Source organism: Fringilla coelebs (assembly GCF_963513975.1).
Source record: "Fringilla coelebs genome assembly, chromosome: 2".
Classification (NCBI taxonomy): Eukaryota; Metazoa; Chordata; class Aves; order Passeriformes; family Fringillidae; genus Fringilla; species Fringilla coelebs.
Window position 1 is genome coordinate 94,854,844 of NC_140029.1, and position 15,908 is coordinate 94,870,751.

The 15,908-nt window shown below is 42.8% G+C and overlaps 1 protein-coding gene across 5 annotated transcripts in view; it reads left to right on the forward strand.

Moving 5' to 3' along the window:
* ZBTB20 (zinc finger and BTB domain containing 20) overlaps window positions 1–15,908 on the forward strand; it is a 473,573-nt gene that overhangs the window by 432,828 nt on the left and 24,837 nt on the right. Inside the window, exons 7-8 of one of the 5 annotated variants that reach the window (XR_014616920.1) lie at window positions 6,323–6,419; window positions 13,136–13,176. The exons of 3 other annotated variants lie outside the window; for them this stretch is intronic. The gene's annotated coding sequence lies outside the window, so the exon portion shown is untranslated. Of the gene's footprint in view, window positions 1–6,322; window positions 6,420–13,135; window positions 13,324–15,908 lie in introns of those variants that run through there. One more of the 5 variants, XM_084225375.1, reaches the window with a different exon arrangement.

A 15,908-nucleotide genomic window follows, 5' to 3' on the forward strand; every position in this document is an offset into this window, starting at 1 on the left:
TTTAATTAATGTAAACAGTATCTCATAGTTTCAGCAAGCAACAAGCCATGAAAAACACAGTATTTAATTACTTTTGTCACTTACCATTTTGTATCACGTTCCATATTCATGAAAGGGTACTTCTGACTTGTGATTGAGATCATCTTTCAGCATAAGAACCACAAGCTCAGTGGCCAGACACTGATGCATCAAGTGCTTGTACCACTGTGACGAGGAAGGATGGGGATATGGCAGAACCAGTGTCAATGGTGTAAATCTTGATTAAATTGTTAGGTGCTGAGATTACACAGTCCCTGCACCTCGGTAAAAATACACTGTCTGTTTGAAAACCTGGTTACTGAAACAGGGAGATCTATTCTTTGAGGACATTCAGTACTTTCTACAATTCACCAGTATCTATAGGACTAAAGGGTTTCAGGGTTTGTTCCAAAGTATTTGCAAGGACAGCATTTAATGAAACCAAAGCAACGTGTAGGGGAAGAAACTCAGCTCATTTTCTTCATATGCTTTCATTGTTTTTGTTCTTCCTGAAAAATAATGTCCTTTCAGATTTCGTTTGACATCTCCATGATGTTGAACAGATTCGGCGAAATCACCAATATTTTGACAGGGTTCCTTGGCAATGAAATGTTCATGAAGCTCATCTGTCATGAGCTAATCTGGCTCATCTAGCCAAAGCAGTAGCTTAGGCGGATATATTACTGTAACAATTTAATTTCTACACATTTTCTTCATCTCTGGTGATTGCAGTGATGGCAATTCATATTTCAGCTTCAGAAACATTGGTATTAATTTCAGAACAACTATACCTTTAGTTTTGTGAGAATCTTGCTTAAGGCAGCAAGGCAGTGTTATGTTGTCCGAGCGCCGCCTTCTTGTTAACAAGACAATATTCTGATTGCACTGGCCATCCTGAGTGTTCATGGCTTCAAAACCTGAACCTCTTATTTGCTCCACTCCCATGAACCTTTTGAGTTTGATGCCATAATGCTGGTGCCTTATGAACCTACAGCATCAGCACATAAATGCCTGACGCTGTTTACACCCTCAAACTGCTTCTATTAATACTAAGTATCTGTAGAAAAGTAGCACTCAAGATTCAACAACACTCACAGTATACAAGCACTACCCACAAATCAGTCTGTTCCCGAGAAAGGTTATGTAGGTGCAGTTCCACTGAGCACAGATGATTTACTCCATATTCCACACCAACATCAATAAAATTAGGACTTTATCTGTTTGCCTCAGTCACACCCCACTTTAATGAACTGCTTTGAAAATTACGTTGTTACACTCAGCATTCAGATACAACTGTGAAGGCTCCAAAGTAGGAATACACAGAATTCCGTGTTTTATACCCAGCAATGTTCTGCCAGAATAAGATCATTTTAAAATAATGATCATGCATATAACTATACACATACATAAATATATGGTTACTAATATATATATATATCTGTGTATGTGTACAGTACTGTTTCTTCATGTTACCACATGTGAAAAGTGCTCTGACACACTGCTATGGTTCAGTCTGGCATCACAGATTTTTGTATTCATTTAAACCACTAGCTGCATGTTACTGTAGGGCTTTTGGTGACCTGCTCCTGCTCTGATTAGGCCTACTAACTACTTACATTTAGTTTCCTCTTCCAAGTAGAAGTTATCTTCATTTCAAATCAGGTGTGCAAAATCCAGACAGTTGCTTAACATTGCCAAGCATGGTTTTATCCTGCTCTGCCCCCTGCGAGGAGCAGCCAAGAGAGCAGCACATATTCTGCTTGGGCACCTGCCACACCTGCAGGTGTGGAATTTACTCACCCAACACACTGAGCATGATGAGATCTTCATTAGTGGAAAACAGGCAGCACTCAAAGTTAGATCTTAAATGAGAGAGAATGTTCTGGGCTGAGGCCTTGTACCACTGCCCCGGGTAGGAAGGGATTTGGCACGGGAAGTGGAAAGTCAGAAGGAGAAGAGTCATCCTTTTCAACCTGAACTCTTAGGCATGGTTAGCTGTTACACTGAGAGTACTGCTTGTAAATAGAAAGAAATATCAGAAGAATCAACAGAACAAAAGTAAGACCTCAAAAATGTCTATTCCAAGTGCCAAAATCAAACTTAAGAATTGCAGCTTAAGAGCAGTGAAATTCTATAGTATCAGATAAAAGGCCCTGAGAGAAGGGGAAAAGAAACAGATGCAGACATGTAATAGAGGGCCTCTGAGTGAAAAAATGGGAACATAATGTAGACTTTCCTACAATGTAGACTTTCCTGCTATTCTGGATTTCAGTAAGTACCTCTGGGACTTCAGGGAGAGATTTTTTTCTCAAGTGCTATTGCAAACATGTCCCTGTGGGAAATTGGCCTTTACCAGGCTAGAGCGGTCCAGCCTCTTTAAACAGTCTTTCTGTAAATGTCTAATCCATTAACAAATTAATTTCTGATTTTCAGGCCATACTGATAGTGGACATACAGCATTCCCAGTAGAATACAGAAATTAGCCATTTCCTCTTGGAAATAAAGCCCCGACTACTGTGAAAAATCCATGCTTATGGCCTTCTCATAACATGTCCTGTGTTGCTAAATTTTTGTCGTTTTTTTAGCACAAGTTCTGGCCTCTACTGGAATAGTGGCTTTTATATCTCAGTCTATCTTGATCTCTGAGACATTGGGGTTAGATATCTACCTATAGGTAGCCAATGGCCTAACCTTGTTCATACTATGTAAATGCCATAGTCAGTCCTAGTCAGACAATGTACTTTCTCCTTTTAAGCAGTAAAATATATCTGGAATAACCCACTTTATGCAGAAAGTTGATTCTTGAATCGTTTTTATTGATGGCTAACACTGCTGTTTTCATCTCCTCCTTCTTGTTGTGGCCTTAAGAATTTAATCCAAAATCCTACTCCCAGAGAGAAAAAGTGACCAAAAAGAATTGAATTCAGCCTAGACAGCCCAGTCTGAAAATACATCATGACTGTGAAAGCATCCATTAAAACTCAACCCACCTGACTCAAGAGAGCTGTACAATATGTGCATTAAGATCAGACATTAACTTCTGAGGCACTAGCGAGTTACTTTCCATTGCCTCATGATAGACAGTACTGTTCCAGCACAGTAAATAAGAGTAATCAGAAATAAGCTCACAAGAAGCTCATCTTTTAATTTTTTCATTACTAGGGATCAGAGGAAAGGCAGAAGGAAGCATTCTCACAATATCAAGGGAAAGACTGTTGCAAGAATAAAATAAATAGCAATTAACTAAAAACTAGAGTCTGCTTGATTAGGAATCACTAAGAAAAAGTAAGAGAAGATTGTGGTACCAGGTCTCAAGCAAAGAGAAGGAGATATTTTGCTGACTGTCCCTTGCTGGTCAGACATAGGAGTGTTCCTAACAAGTGGGGAATACTCAATGCATTTGATTGTGTCTCTAAGCAGAAAGAAGTACATTCAGGGGGAGAGACAGAAATATCCTGCAGGGAACTGAACTAGAAAAAGCCAGTTTCAGGACCAAGCAACAGCAGTAAGTTGATGTTTGTAATATTTAAGTCATCTGTAAGGAAATATGATGGTGTGTTGTGTAAAGACCAGAGTCAGGACAATGCTTGCTTCTGTGTGCTTTAGGTAATATGATATGACAGACGACATCAGATCAATGGTGCTGATTAATGAACAGCCCTGGAAAGGTAGCTAACAAGAGATGAAAGGGTCAAGACACAAATTTCAGGAGGGAGAAGGAGGATCAGTGCCTCAGAATATAGAGTAATGGTCCAGGAGCCCATTAATCATCAGCATTATTATGTAAAGGACCACATTTTCTCCTGACTTTATGCCCATTGCAACTGTACTGAAGTCAGTATAAAAGTGACCTAAAGTGTATATCTTAAATCACAATCTGTAGTACATCACTACTCTCATAAAATGGACCTTCCTTAATAAAAACACTGATACAATTAATGTTCCTCACACCCTCTAAATTACCAGATAAAACTTGGAAAGAGCAAGGTGGAATAAAAGTGAGCATATATAAAATGCTCAAGTTACTATCATTAGTGGGAATATTTAAGTAATAAAGTCTGCATTTCTGGAATGCATTCATGCAGAACATTTATCCTCCAAAATCTTAATTAAGCACACAGTACCCCATGGAACAGAAATATAATGCTTTCCTTTTCTGGATAGAAGAGCCCAGGTACACAGGGGACAAGTTACTTAACTCAATGTCGCACATCCCACTCCTCTGTTGTCCTGCTTCTCTCTTTTTGCCCAATCTTCTTATGGTCAAAGGTCCTTTTCCTCTAATTTTCCCAAAGTTAACTTAAGTCTTTTACAAAATTTGGAGTATTTCATTCTCTGTTGCAATACCAGTGTCATGAGAAGTACCATCAGCTTTGTTGATTTTATGTACTTAAAGAGTGCCTAATAACTGCTGAGGATCTCAGTGCTTTATGCTCCTCACATTGGAAGAAAGAGAGGTATCTTCCCAGGCCATAGCAAAAAACATGGAGAAAAATGAAGATATTTTAAGTATTGCCTTTCACAGAGATTTTTGAGCCCAGATTTTGTAGAAGACTTCCAACAGCCCATCTCTAACAACTTGTCTGCTTGACCCTTGTTGGGAAGCCAGATTGAGTGCTAGGCAGTGCTACAAGAGAGAGCCACTTGGATTGGGATCCCAGAGATTGGAAGAGCAATAATGATACAAAAAGAGAGGTGACAAAATATGCAGGATTAGTACATGCAGTTCCTAGGCTTCTCTCGTGTGAAATTAGGAGTGAAGTGAGCAGGAGTTCTGCTGAAGACTAAAGACCTGATCCTGTGATTTTTCTGCTTCAAGTACAAGTTAAAAATGCACCTTATCTGAAGTACTAGGCAGCCTCTAAGGCACGTGGGATTTATGCCTTAAAAAGGTGAGCAATAGCCAGATAAAAGACAGACTGATGTGTGCAAAGTGGATGTAAGAAGCAAGGTCAGCGTTAACAGAACAGGTGGGGCGTATATGGAGGTGGGAAAGAGAGCTTGAAAGTAAGCCATGCTGAGTGTTAGCAAGGACTTCAATCTACAGAATCCTTGGGTGTTACTGCACCTTTGAAATTCAATCCTTGGTTCTGGTCAAAAGTGTCACTATTTTATGTCATTCTTTTGAACTAACCTGATGCATGTAATTCTTCTTCCAAGCCCTGGTGAAACTCAGAGGTTCAGGCTAAGTTGTAGATTGTGTGTGTGTGTGTGTGTGTGTGTGTGTGTGTGTTTGAATTTACTTAATTTGCAATTCAAAGCAGACTCCAAGAGGGGAATACCTAAAAAAAAACTGGAATCAAAGAAAATTTTTTCTTGAACCCCTGTAAAATGTAGCTGCCAGGTTTCATGTAGCCTGATGAAATCATAATTTAGTATATATCCCAGTCACTAAGAAACATCAGCATTACAAAATGTGTGAATTGAACATAAAACTGAATGTATATTTTGTGAAGTACATTATTACAGTGTCATCAAAAATCACTCATTGTGTCTGCTGGTGCTTATTGGAGTGTTCCTGCTGCACAAACAGTGGGGGTTTTTTGTGTTGCATTTTCAGACATAAATTCCACCTTGCACAGTGACATTAGCTACCTGTGAAATAACAATTACATCTCTTAACATTTTTCATTCACCTTCTTGATTTCTTTGATAAAACAAATATTTGCTTTTCTGGTCTGCTCAGAGTAGGCAAGATCATTTTTTCATGGAAATGCCACCAGTGACTTTACTGTGGACAGGACTGAATATGCTGTCTCAAGACTTCTTTGCATGAGTGAAGTGAGCAGGATTTAATTCTGTCCCTGGATGTCAACTTCAGACATACTCCCAACATACCCAGAGTGAGCCACCAAAGGATAAGAAGCTAGCAAAGGAGGAGTTGTCTTAGTCTAGAGAGGGATTCAAGTCTCCCAAAACCAGATCTGGATGGGAAATCTCCATCTAATAAATATTGCTGTTTTGATGAGAAGCACTTGAGTGCCAAGTTCGTGCTAGCTCTCCATCAGTGCTCCATGCTCATGCCATTGGAGATCCTGCTGGTAGCCCTTTGGTGGCCAATCGTCCCTCTCCTCCTTGCTTCACCGGATTAGGTTGCATGGGCAGACTGGGGTAACTGGGGACTGATTCTGTGGTCGTTTGCAGCCAGGGCTGGAGGAATTGAGGTGGGAATTCAGCACTACCAGGCTGCAGCCAGCTGAACTCACAGCACAGAATGCCAGTCAGAGTTGTAGCAAGTTTTCTTGCTCTCAGTGAATAATTATTATTTCCCCCTGACCTTTCCTTCTGATTCTTCCTGGTACAGACACAGCCTCTCTCTGTTCCCTGCCCCAATGAACGTCTGCACTAGGTCCAAGGCTTGGAGTAATTTACCTGAAGAGTGATACCATTTGGAAACCACTGTAAGTATATTTTATCTCTTATAAAAGACTTCTTGTTCAGCAAAATAAGACATCTTACAAAAACAAAAACAAACTGCAGCACCTGTGAGCCTTACTGATGAGGGCAAACTAAGTTTTGCTTTTGAAATTTGCAAGGAAATACGTGGGCAAAAAGTATGTCAGTGAAAAACTGTTAAATATTTAAGTCATAGCCTCACAGCATAGTTCGGCAATAGCTGGTTTGATCTGCTTGTATTTTTTACTTTGGCAGGTTCTCCCTACTTACTGCTCTAGTTCGTGCTGCTCTAGTTGGTTCATCCATGTTTATCTTTGCAGTGTTTATCTTCTTTTTTATTCTTATTACTTTTTAATGAGACACCTTTCCTCTCATTGGTGTTTCAGGCAGTACAGATAGAATCTACTGCAACTTCTTAAAGGTTTACACTCTTCTTTCAGGGCCCTGAGATATTTATGACTTAAGGCCATTACAATTTGGTAGATTTGGCTGGATTACATAGGTAAATTTGCCTGAGAGAATTCTGACTTTGCATTGCGGCTCTGAAATGACCATTTGCCTGATATTTGTACTTTCTCCCCCATAAATATAATAGTTTTGAATTCTTTTGATCAATTCTCAGCAATTGTCAGTATTGTCACAGTACTAGCATAGCTGAGATGCCCTGATATTACAAGTCAAGCAAGCTCTGTAGTCAGGACCCAACTCTCATGAGACTTGTGGTTTAGATGGAATAAATGGAGAAATTTTGGGCCATATAAACCCTACCTCAGGCCTGAAAAGGACCCAGCAAATTTCAATCTTACTTTAACTTAATCTCTGAGTTTAATTTAATTATGTTAATCAGTCTCCTGTAAGGGATTTTGGAGTTTATTTTACTTTTCTGTGTTGATTAAATTTTCCAGGCTTTTATTGCACTAGAAGATTGGGTCTCTCTTGTCAGTTTTCCGTGCCTCCCATTCTTGCTTTGCAGTGTTGTGCTGGGACTTCTCTTTCATATTACATTTTATGGTGATGTTTTCAGGAGTTTGTGTTTTCCATTGTATGACACAAACTTGCAATCAGAGATTTTAAACAAACTGCCAGTCATGTAGCTGCAACAGCATGAAGATCAATGTGGCTGCAAAATCATTAGAGAAGCTGTGTGAATATTCAGGCAGTCAGCCTGTGCAGGACTTTTAACTACTGAAGCAACACTTCTGGCAGGAAAACTCTCATGGTTCAGGTGATTTAAAGGGAGCTTGTCTTGGGAAGCTTCACCCTCAGTGTGCCCTGAATTTTGGGGTGAGGTCTCTGGGCAGATTTTACTGGGTTTTTGTCGCTCTTTCAGCCCTACTTTTTTTATATTCAGTGATTGTATTCATCTCTCTCTTTACTTTGTCAGTTTCTAAATATGTATTGTCAATGTCATGTCTGGAAGAGACACAACACTGGCAGTGATAAGCACTGATATCAGGAGCTGTGTTAGTCGCACACAGGCAGAGGAAGAATGTGCCCCAGAACACTCACGAAAAATATTGCTTTAAATCAGACGTGAACTTTTTTCACACTCTTATTTTTAGGATTTGAAAAGCTGGAGGTTTTGGTTTTTATTGGGTTTTTTTGGGTTTTTTCCTTTTTTCAATTCTATACAGCCCCTGTGAATTTCTAAGGTTACAAACTAACTGTGCACCAGTAAGTTAAGCACAGTGCTTGGACACTACAGGCATCTCTGACCTGAGGGCACTTAGTATAAGGTGATGCCATAGCTGTGAAGAGGCGAAATAATGCCTGGAACATGGGTGGGCAGACTCAGCCAGCAGCAGCACTTACAACAACATCAGCAACCCTGTGGCATGTTCCCTCTGTGCTGCTTAATATGCGACGAACAAAGGTCTGGTTGGTGACCCAGCCCTCCCTGTATTCAGAGGCTGAAAACTGCCTCATTATTGTTCATTATGTAGTATTATTCTCATGCAGTCACATTATCATAGCTTCCCCTGAGAGCCAGGATGCTGCTGTGGGCTCTGCACAGCTACACTGGTTCCTATACCTGAGCTAATTTGTTCAGTGCTAACCTGATGTCTCTGCAGGACAGAGAGCTATTCCCCTTGTAAGGGAAGGTTCAAGCATTAGTTATAGCTGCTGTGTGAGAAGTACAACATACACTGTCTATTTTTGACAGGGACCTGTTTTGCTGGCCCCACTGTGAGAATGTGTTAACTCATCCAGGGGAAATTCATTCCAAACTCAAGTAATGATTGCAAGGGAGGTACAGGCAAAGAAATCAACTGTGGAGAGCAAGTGGAGGATTGAGGGAGAGAAAGTTGTATGCAAGAGTGGCAGCAAGAAAGGGGAAGTGTGGCAGGGGTTTTAAAGGCATTCCAAAACTCAGAGGTAGTAATTAGTTTCTAGATAGCTTTGAGGTTAGGACATCCAAAATATTACCCATTCTGCCTTCAAATGAAACAGAAACAAGCCAATTATAGTTTACAGCCAGTGCCCAGATCATTGCAGCTGCTGCATCATTGTGAGTTGGCCACCATTGAGATCTTGTTCTATGACAGTGCAGTGTTAAGGTACCTGGAAAGGAGCGAATGCCTCAGTGCAATGAGGATGCTGACAGAAAACAGAAATAATATGATGGCAGTGATTGTATACATTTTGCTTTACACATGAGCTGACAAGTACTGATACACACAGTTCAGTTCAGGAAAGACAGGGGAGGCAGTTAGCCTACAATAGGTACTGGAGAGCATACAATGAAGAAAGAAGATATTTTAAGTGGTGCAAATTAACATCATGAAAAAACCCGCATAAATATAAGGGAATGCTAAAAGTGAATACCAACAAAAGGAAAATACATGGACATAGGATAGAAAATTTAAAGTGATAGAGTAGGTAGAATGTTTAGAAATAAACTGGATAAATCTCTTGTAAATCAGTAGCAAATACAAATTCTGCAGGGACCCTCTAAATTTTGAAAGTCGGTATCTTTTCTGTTCCCAGCTTGTGGGATTCTATGCATCAAGTCCATGTACCAAAATGCCATCTCTTTGCTGTATTGCCCTTCTGCCATTCTTCACAAGGAGCAAGGATGGTGATGGCCCTCTGATAATGTTAAGAATGAGTTCAGTATTGGAAAGGATTGTAATGCACCCCAGGTATGTATAGAGAAGGAGATAGATAACCGGAGATCAGAACAGAGCCCCTTGCTCCAACAGCACATTCCCAAGTCTTTTGCATTCCAAACATGGCAATTGTTGCCGTTACTAACAAGTAAATAGCAAACAGCTCTTTTCCAAGATTAGTATATAGAGAAGAACACAGTCATAAGAACTAAAGCAGCAAGGTAGATTGACCCTTACTACTGAAATAATCACATAGGATTGCCAATCAGTGAAGTCCAGAGATGGACATACATAAGAGTAATTTGGGAAGGTTCCAGAAACAATATTTATTACTTGTTTCATTCTTGCTCCTACCCTTGTTCTTTCAGGGTTTTTGACGTTGCTATAACAATTCACAGTTTTCCAAAGTTTGTGTGTAATTTTTACCTTCTGGACCGTGGAGATATATTAGAGAGCTTGCTGATGAAAGTGTTCATAGAAGTAGTGTGCAATCAAAAAAAAATTAGGTTGGAAGGGTCCTCTGGAGGTCTGTAGTCCAATTCCCTGCTCAGAGCGGAGCTGACTTCCAAGCTGGATTAGGTTATTCAGGGCCTTGTTCAATTAAGTTTGGAAAATCTCCAAGGATGGAGATGCCATAACCTGATTGAGTACTTAACAATTCTCCCTGTGAAGACTTATAGCAAAAAGATAGCAATAGAAGTAGACTATATAAGAGAATGTAAGAATATTTAATTAGAATATATAGGTGAAGATCATGGCAATAGGAGCTTTCTGTATGAGTGATAAGGTAGAACAAAAGAATAGCAATATACTTACAATAGCAGGATTGCTGTGACTTTGCCTTTGCTGGCAACAGTAGTTGGACATTGCAGACTGGAGAACTTTGTTTAGGTTTTTTCATAGGTAGTTTTGATCACAGCGTCCCCAGGATTTTTCTTTTCTGCAAAGCTTTCTTTAGATCCTTAGCTGACTTTGCCGATTCCTTAGCTTCCCTCCTGTGGAAGCCTGCATCCCTTTCAGGTGGTAGCGACATACAGCCCATGTCTGAACAGTGAAAGAAATGAACTCCTGAGGAGAGGTGTCATCTCCAGTGCCAGGTAGCACCACTGCTATATTCTTACCATCCTAGTGAGCAAAAGTCATCAAGCTGCAGGACTGCAGTGTGGAAAAATGATGACACAAGAGCATCTTGACAACACAGTGTCAGCTTTAGGAGCAAAATAGAAAAAATATGGGTTTGGATAGGAAGAAGCAGGGGATACTTTGCACAGCCTTCTTGGTGTCACTACCTGTTACTATAGTGTTTTTTAACCTGTCCCCTCTAATGAGTTTTGAAGGCCTGGGAGGCACAGGCAGGATCAGCCACAGGACAAAACATCAGTCAGTGCTTGATTTAACAACAGAATTATAGCTGTGCTAGTTGACTGAAAAGTCTTGTTTACTCAGACTTAGCCCCCACTCTGCAAAAAAACAGCAGTCTCCTGCCCAGGCTAGGCAGCATTGTATGTGGATAGACCTGGAGGTAGAGGCTGTATTCCAAGCATATAACTTGGGTTAACTCTGAGCTGAAAACAGACCTTAAATACAGCAATGCAGCTCCTGGGTACAAGGAACTTCATTGTCCTGTGCATCCAGCGTCCAAGCCTACATAGAGCCTTTGTTTCCCGGCCGGAAAGGTGTGCTATCTGAAAGCTGCTTGGGTAGCAATGCTGTAAAAACCCACCGGTTTATGCACGGATTTCCAGCAGTCCCCAGTGCATGCTGACTGCTCGTGGGAATGTCCTGGGCTCTGGAAATGAGGTGTGTGAAAGCGTGCCAGAGTTCATTTGGATCATGCCAAAGATCCATGCAGACTGTTACAAACAAAACAAATGCAGTCCGTGTACTTTAAAATATACGTGCCCATGTACAAGCTATAGTTCACAGCAGCAATACCATCCACCCATCCCGTGGTGTGGAGACTGTAGTCCCGGGAACTCAAAACGCACCAGGGCTGCCAGAAGCTGCGGGGTTATCAGTGTGACCCCCTCGCTGGCCGTGGTTCACCTGCAGAGCTCAGCCCAGCTCCCGGCCGCACCCCAAGCCTGGCCCGCTGCCACCGGGCACCGCCTGCTGCCCCTCAGCCGACCCAAGGCATCCCCTCCGCGCCCGCCACCTCCTGGGGAGGCTTTGCGGGAGGAAGGGTGGGGAAAGGACTTGTTTTCTTTCTGTCTTTCTGGCCCGTTTAACTTAAATTTTTATTCTAATTTTCTTCCATGCTCCGCTCCTCGGGCCGGGCCGGGCCGGGCCGTGCGGGTGCTGCCTCCCGGCGGCGGCCGCAAGCAATGGCGGCGGGTCGGACCCTGCCCCGGCCGGGCGTGCCGCCCTTATATAAGGCCTTTATGTAAGCGGCCGGCCCGCTCTGCCCCTCCTCGCCCCCCGCAGGATCGGCGCTCTCCGCCCTGGACGGTCGCTCTAGGAATGGAGAGGCCAGCGCGGCCCTCAAACCCCGTCCCCGGTGGACGCAGGAGAGCAAAGGCGCGAGGGGAGAAGGGGCTCTCGCCCGGGCCCTCCGTGAGGAGAGTCCCGGCCTGTGGAAAGGGCCCTGCTGGCGGGCAGGACGTGCGCCCGGGGTGCCCCGGCACTGCTCGGGGGTCGGCCGGAGATAACGGGTTCCAGTGGCACGGCTCCAGCCGTCCGGCTCCTGCCGCTCTCCTGCGGGTGCCCAGGGTTCTCCCCCCGGCATGCGGCGGCAGCAGCCGATGTTCGCCCGGCGCCCCAGCCGCGTCCCGGAGCGGGGCAGCAGTGTCCCCTCCGGAGGCTGCATCCCGAGCTGGCGGCGCAGCTCCCTGGCTCGGGGAGCACCGAGGAAGCGCCCGCACCTGTGTAGCGGAGGGGGCACAGTGAGGCGGCTGCTCGCCGCCCTGTTTGGCGTGCTCGCTGAGTGATTCAAAACCTGCCGCTTCGTCCGGCGCCTCGCCTTCTCCCGCCGTGAAGCGAAGGTGGTGACTGACTACCTGCTTGATGTACTACTGAGGCTTAATTCCTTGGAGGTTTGGATGGAGGGAGGTGTTGAGAGCTCGTGTGCTCAGTGCTCATAGACAGCTGTTTCAGGTTCCAAGTTTTAATGCTTTACTTAGATGACCTCTGCATCTCAAAATTGCCACAGTGCTTTTGCCCACAATGCAAGTCTCTGCACCGATTAGTTTTGAACTTGAAACTTGGATATTTGTTTGCTTTTCAGACAATTCTATTATATTTCTGTATAACTCTCTCTATTCAGAATGCTACAGCCTTGGTTAATATTTGTCAAGCGGCGCTCTGACTGTCTAAACTACTGGGATGAGTTTCATTTTATATGTCATCAGTAGGGGCAGAATAAGGAGCTTCATGCTTAGTCTATTTGCAGTAACACAGTCTCAGGGCCATTGCATCAGAGTCAAAACAAGGAGCAGCTTGTTTCCAAACAAGAAGTATGGAGGAAAGTCTTCTCTGCGTCCTTCCCTGTAAGGGAAAAGAGAGGCGAGAGGGGGGTGGTGGTGGGGGAAGAAAGTTATCTTTAACAGATTCTAAAAATGCCTTTTCCCAAATATGCAGTCAGTCCCTTCAAAGGTCTCTTTGTTTATTTTCAGGAAGAAACCCAAGACAGCTGAAAACCAGAAGGCGTCTGAGGAGAATGAGATTACTCAGACGGGTGCATGCAGCGCCAAGCCGGGCCTTCCCTGCCTGAACCTTGAAGCTGTTCCTTCTCTGAGCCCAGCCCTCATCCACTCTCCACATTCACCAACAAACCTGCACGCACACACAGGGTCATCTGATTGTGAGTACACCAACATGCTGCTGGGGCTCTCGAAAACACCCCCCTTACTGTGCACCAAGTTTTCCAGTTGGATGTTCTTCCCATAATGTCATAAACAGGGCTTACCTTCTCCCTTCTTTGGGAATTACATCTAAAGTAGAACAATTCTGTGGTAAGGTTGTGATAATGCAATCAGCTAGAAAAAGCTGAGAGTGTATTGTTAGGTCAGGTTGCTGCTTATTGCACATTAAAAAAGGAAGACCCCTCAAGCATGTCCCTGTCCAACTAGAACTCTTGCTCCGCTCCAGGTAGTCACAAGCTTCTCATTACCCAACCGTATCTCCTGACTGGGGGGTTTCAGTCTGTGCTGAAAACTGTGCCTGACTCTGCAAGCCCAGGACTGTAAAGTCTCCAGGAAGAAAGGGGAGCGTTTTGTGGAGAGGATCAGTCTGTGAGAGTCTGGAAAATATCTGTAGACCTGTGTGGTTGTACCAGCTTTAAGACCCTTGTTTTGAGGGCATTCACTTTCAGATTACTCAGCATGGGTTAATTGCCCTTTAGAAAATGTTCTTCTCCATTTTGCCAAAAAATACAAAAATAAGGGAGGGGATTATTAAAACTGGATTTTGGAAAGTCACCTGACCTTGCCAGCTCTTCAAAACATTGTCATTTCACAGAGGTCCTTGCCTGGAAGTCTCTTGGGCAAGAATGTGCAGGGTAATGTGAATTTCATCACTCGCTAGTTTTAGAATATGTAGTTTACCTCTTCTGCAGTGGTTTAGGATGCAAATTTACAAGGGGGGGGGAAAGAGAAGATGATGACACCAGGTTTCCACAGCTGAGAAGCCAACCAGACTTTGCAAAAGCCTGTAAAAAAAATCAGGGCATGACAATAAAAAATCAGATTAAAAAGTATGTGTATCCTTTTCTTTCTTTAATTTAAAAATCCTGCCTCAGGCCAAGCTTGGAAGCAGTCGGGTTATAGGGATCATCACTATCAGAATCACTTTAGCTGCAATTCATTCCTGTTGGCTTCTGACTTTATTCATTATGAGCTTCTGCTAGAGATCTTGATTTTAATAGAGCTGGTAAACATTGGGGAGACTTTCCTAAATCTCACCTGGTGATCTGGGGAGAAGAAAGAGCTGTGAAACAATTGAACAGCAGGCAGCATGCAATTTAGTATATACAAGAATTCTTTTCAAATTGGAGATGTCAGGCTCTTTGTTAAAACTGGGGTGCAGTTTTGTCTTGTAATGTTTTCTGAAAACAAAAAGCTTGTGAAAAGATGCGAAAAATGAGCAGAACAACAAGAAAAAAATAATCCTTATTTTCAAACAAAGAATCCCTTTATCCCATTCACAAAGATGAAAGAGTTCATTAGTAAATGGGATTTGAAACCTCACACTGATTTTTTTGACAGTACAAATGGAAACCCATGAAAGCAACCTTAGGACAGAGGCCAGCAGGGATTGTGGGGAACTTGGAGAATGAGCTCCTGCTTTTGCTTTCTGAGGTGGCCAAGTTCAGGGTGAGGAATATTGGCAGAGGGCAGCAGGGTAAGGTGGAGCTTGCAGCCCTTCATGCTCTACCTGTTCTGTGCACAGTGTCTTTTAGACCCCTAAGTTTTTAGTGTCCCCAAGTCACCTTCCAGATGATGTCAAAGGCCTCTTCCCACCTAAATAATTGTATTATTCTGTAAATAGGAGTAAACTGCCAGCTCAGGTTAGATGCTTCTTTCACACTGCAAGTGCGGGGGATTTTTTTCAGAAAGTGGGTTTAATAGCAATTTCAGCATTAACATTGTCCTGTCTTGTGAATTGTTAAAATTTAGTTCCCAAAATATAGCTAGAGTCCTGCAAAAATTCAGGAAATAGTAAGACCTCTTGTGGTATTGATCTCTGTTAGCTGAAAGCAATAGAAAATCTCAGCATTATTTATGATGGGTTATGACCTTTATCAGGCTGTATTTGTTAGGGGCGGTAAGCATATAATTAGTGTTTGGCATGCACTTGCAAAATGGCAAGAACCCACATGAACTGAAATGAGGAGTGATAAATATTTACTGCATATTTACTGTAGCTTTCTACCATGTTTTGTGGTATTCTTTTTTCATATTGCCTCAATCCTTAGTGCTGGAATATGTTCATGGACGCAAAAGATTGATTTCTGTGGCTCTCAACATTAGAAACGGGTTTCCCTGCAGTTACAAATGCTTTCTCCATACCTTTGATGTGCCCTGTCTTTTGGGTCCATTCTTTCCCCTCACTCTAGAAACTCTTTCTTTGTTGTTCTCTTCCTCTCCCCTCAGAGCTACATTGCCATGTCTTTCTTCCTCTCAGCTTTTGCACCCACAGTGATGCATTTCTTCTTTGGGCCAGCAAGACTTTCTGTCCTTCCCTCTATGTTTAGACACACAGAAAAGCACAACATTGCTTTTCTTCCCTTGCCCAGGCCATCCTACAGCCTGGGCAGTGCCCCAAAGCTGGGCAGATACTTCATTTTTAAAGGACATTCATCATTCTGCTGGGGGGTTTTCTAGTGGATGGCAAATAATACAAAAATACTTTAGAACTAAAGTTAGACTGAAAGTTTGGGAGAAAGTT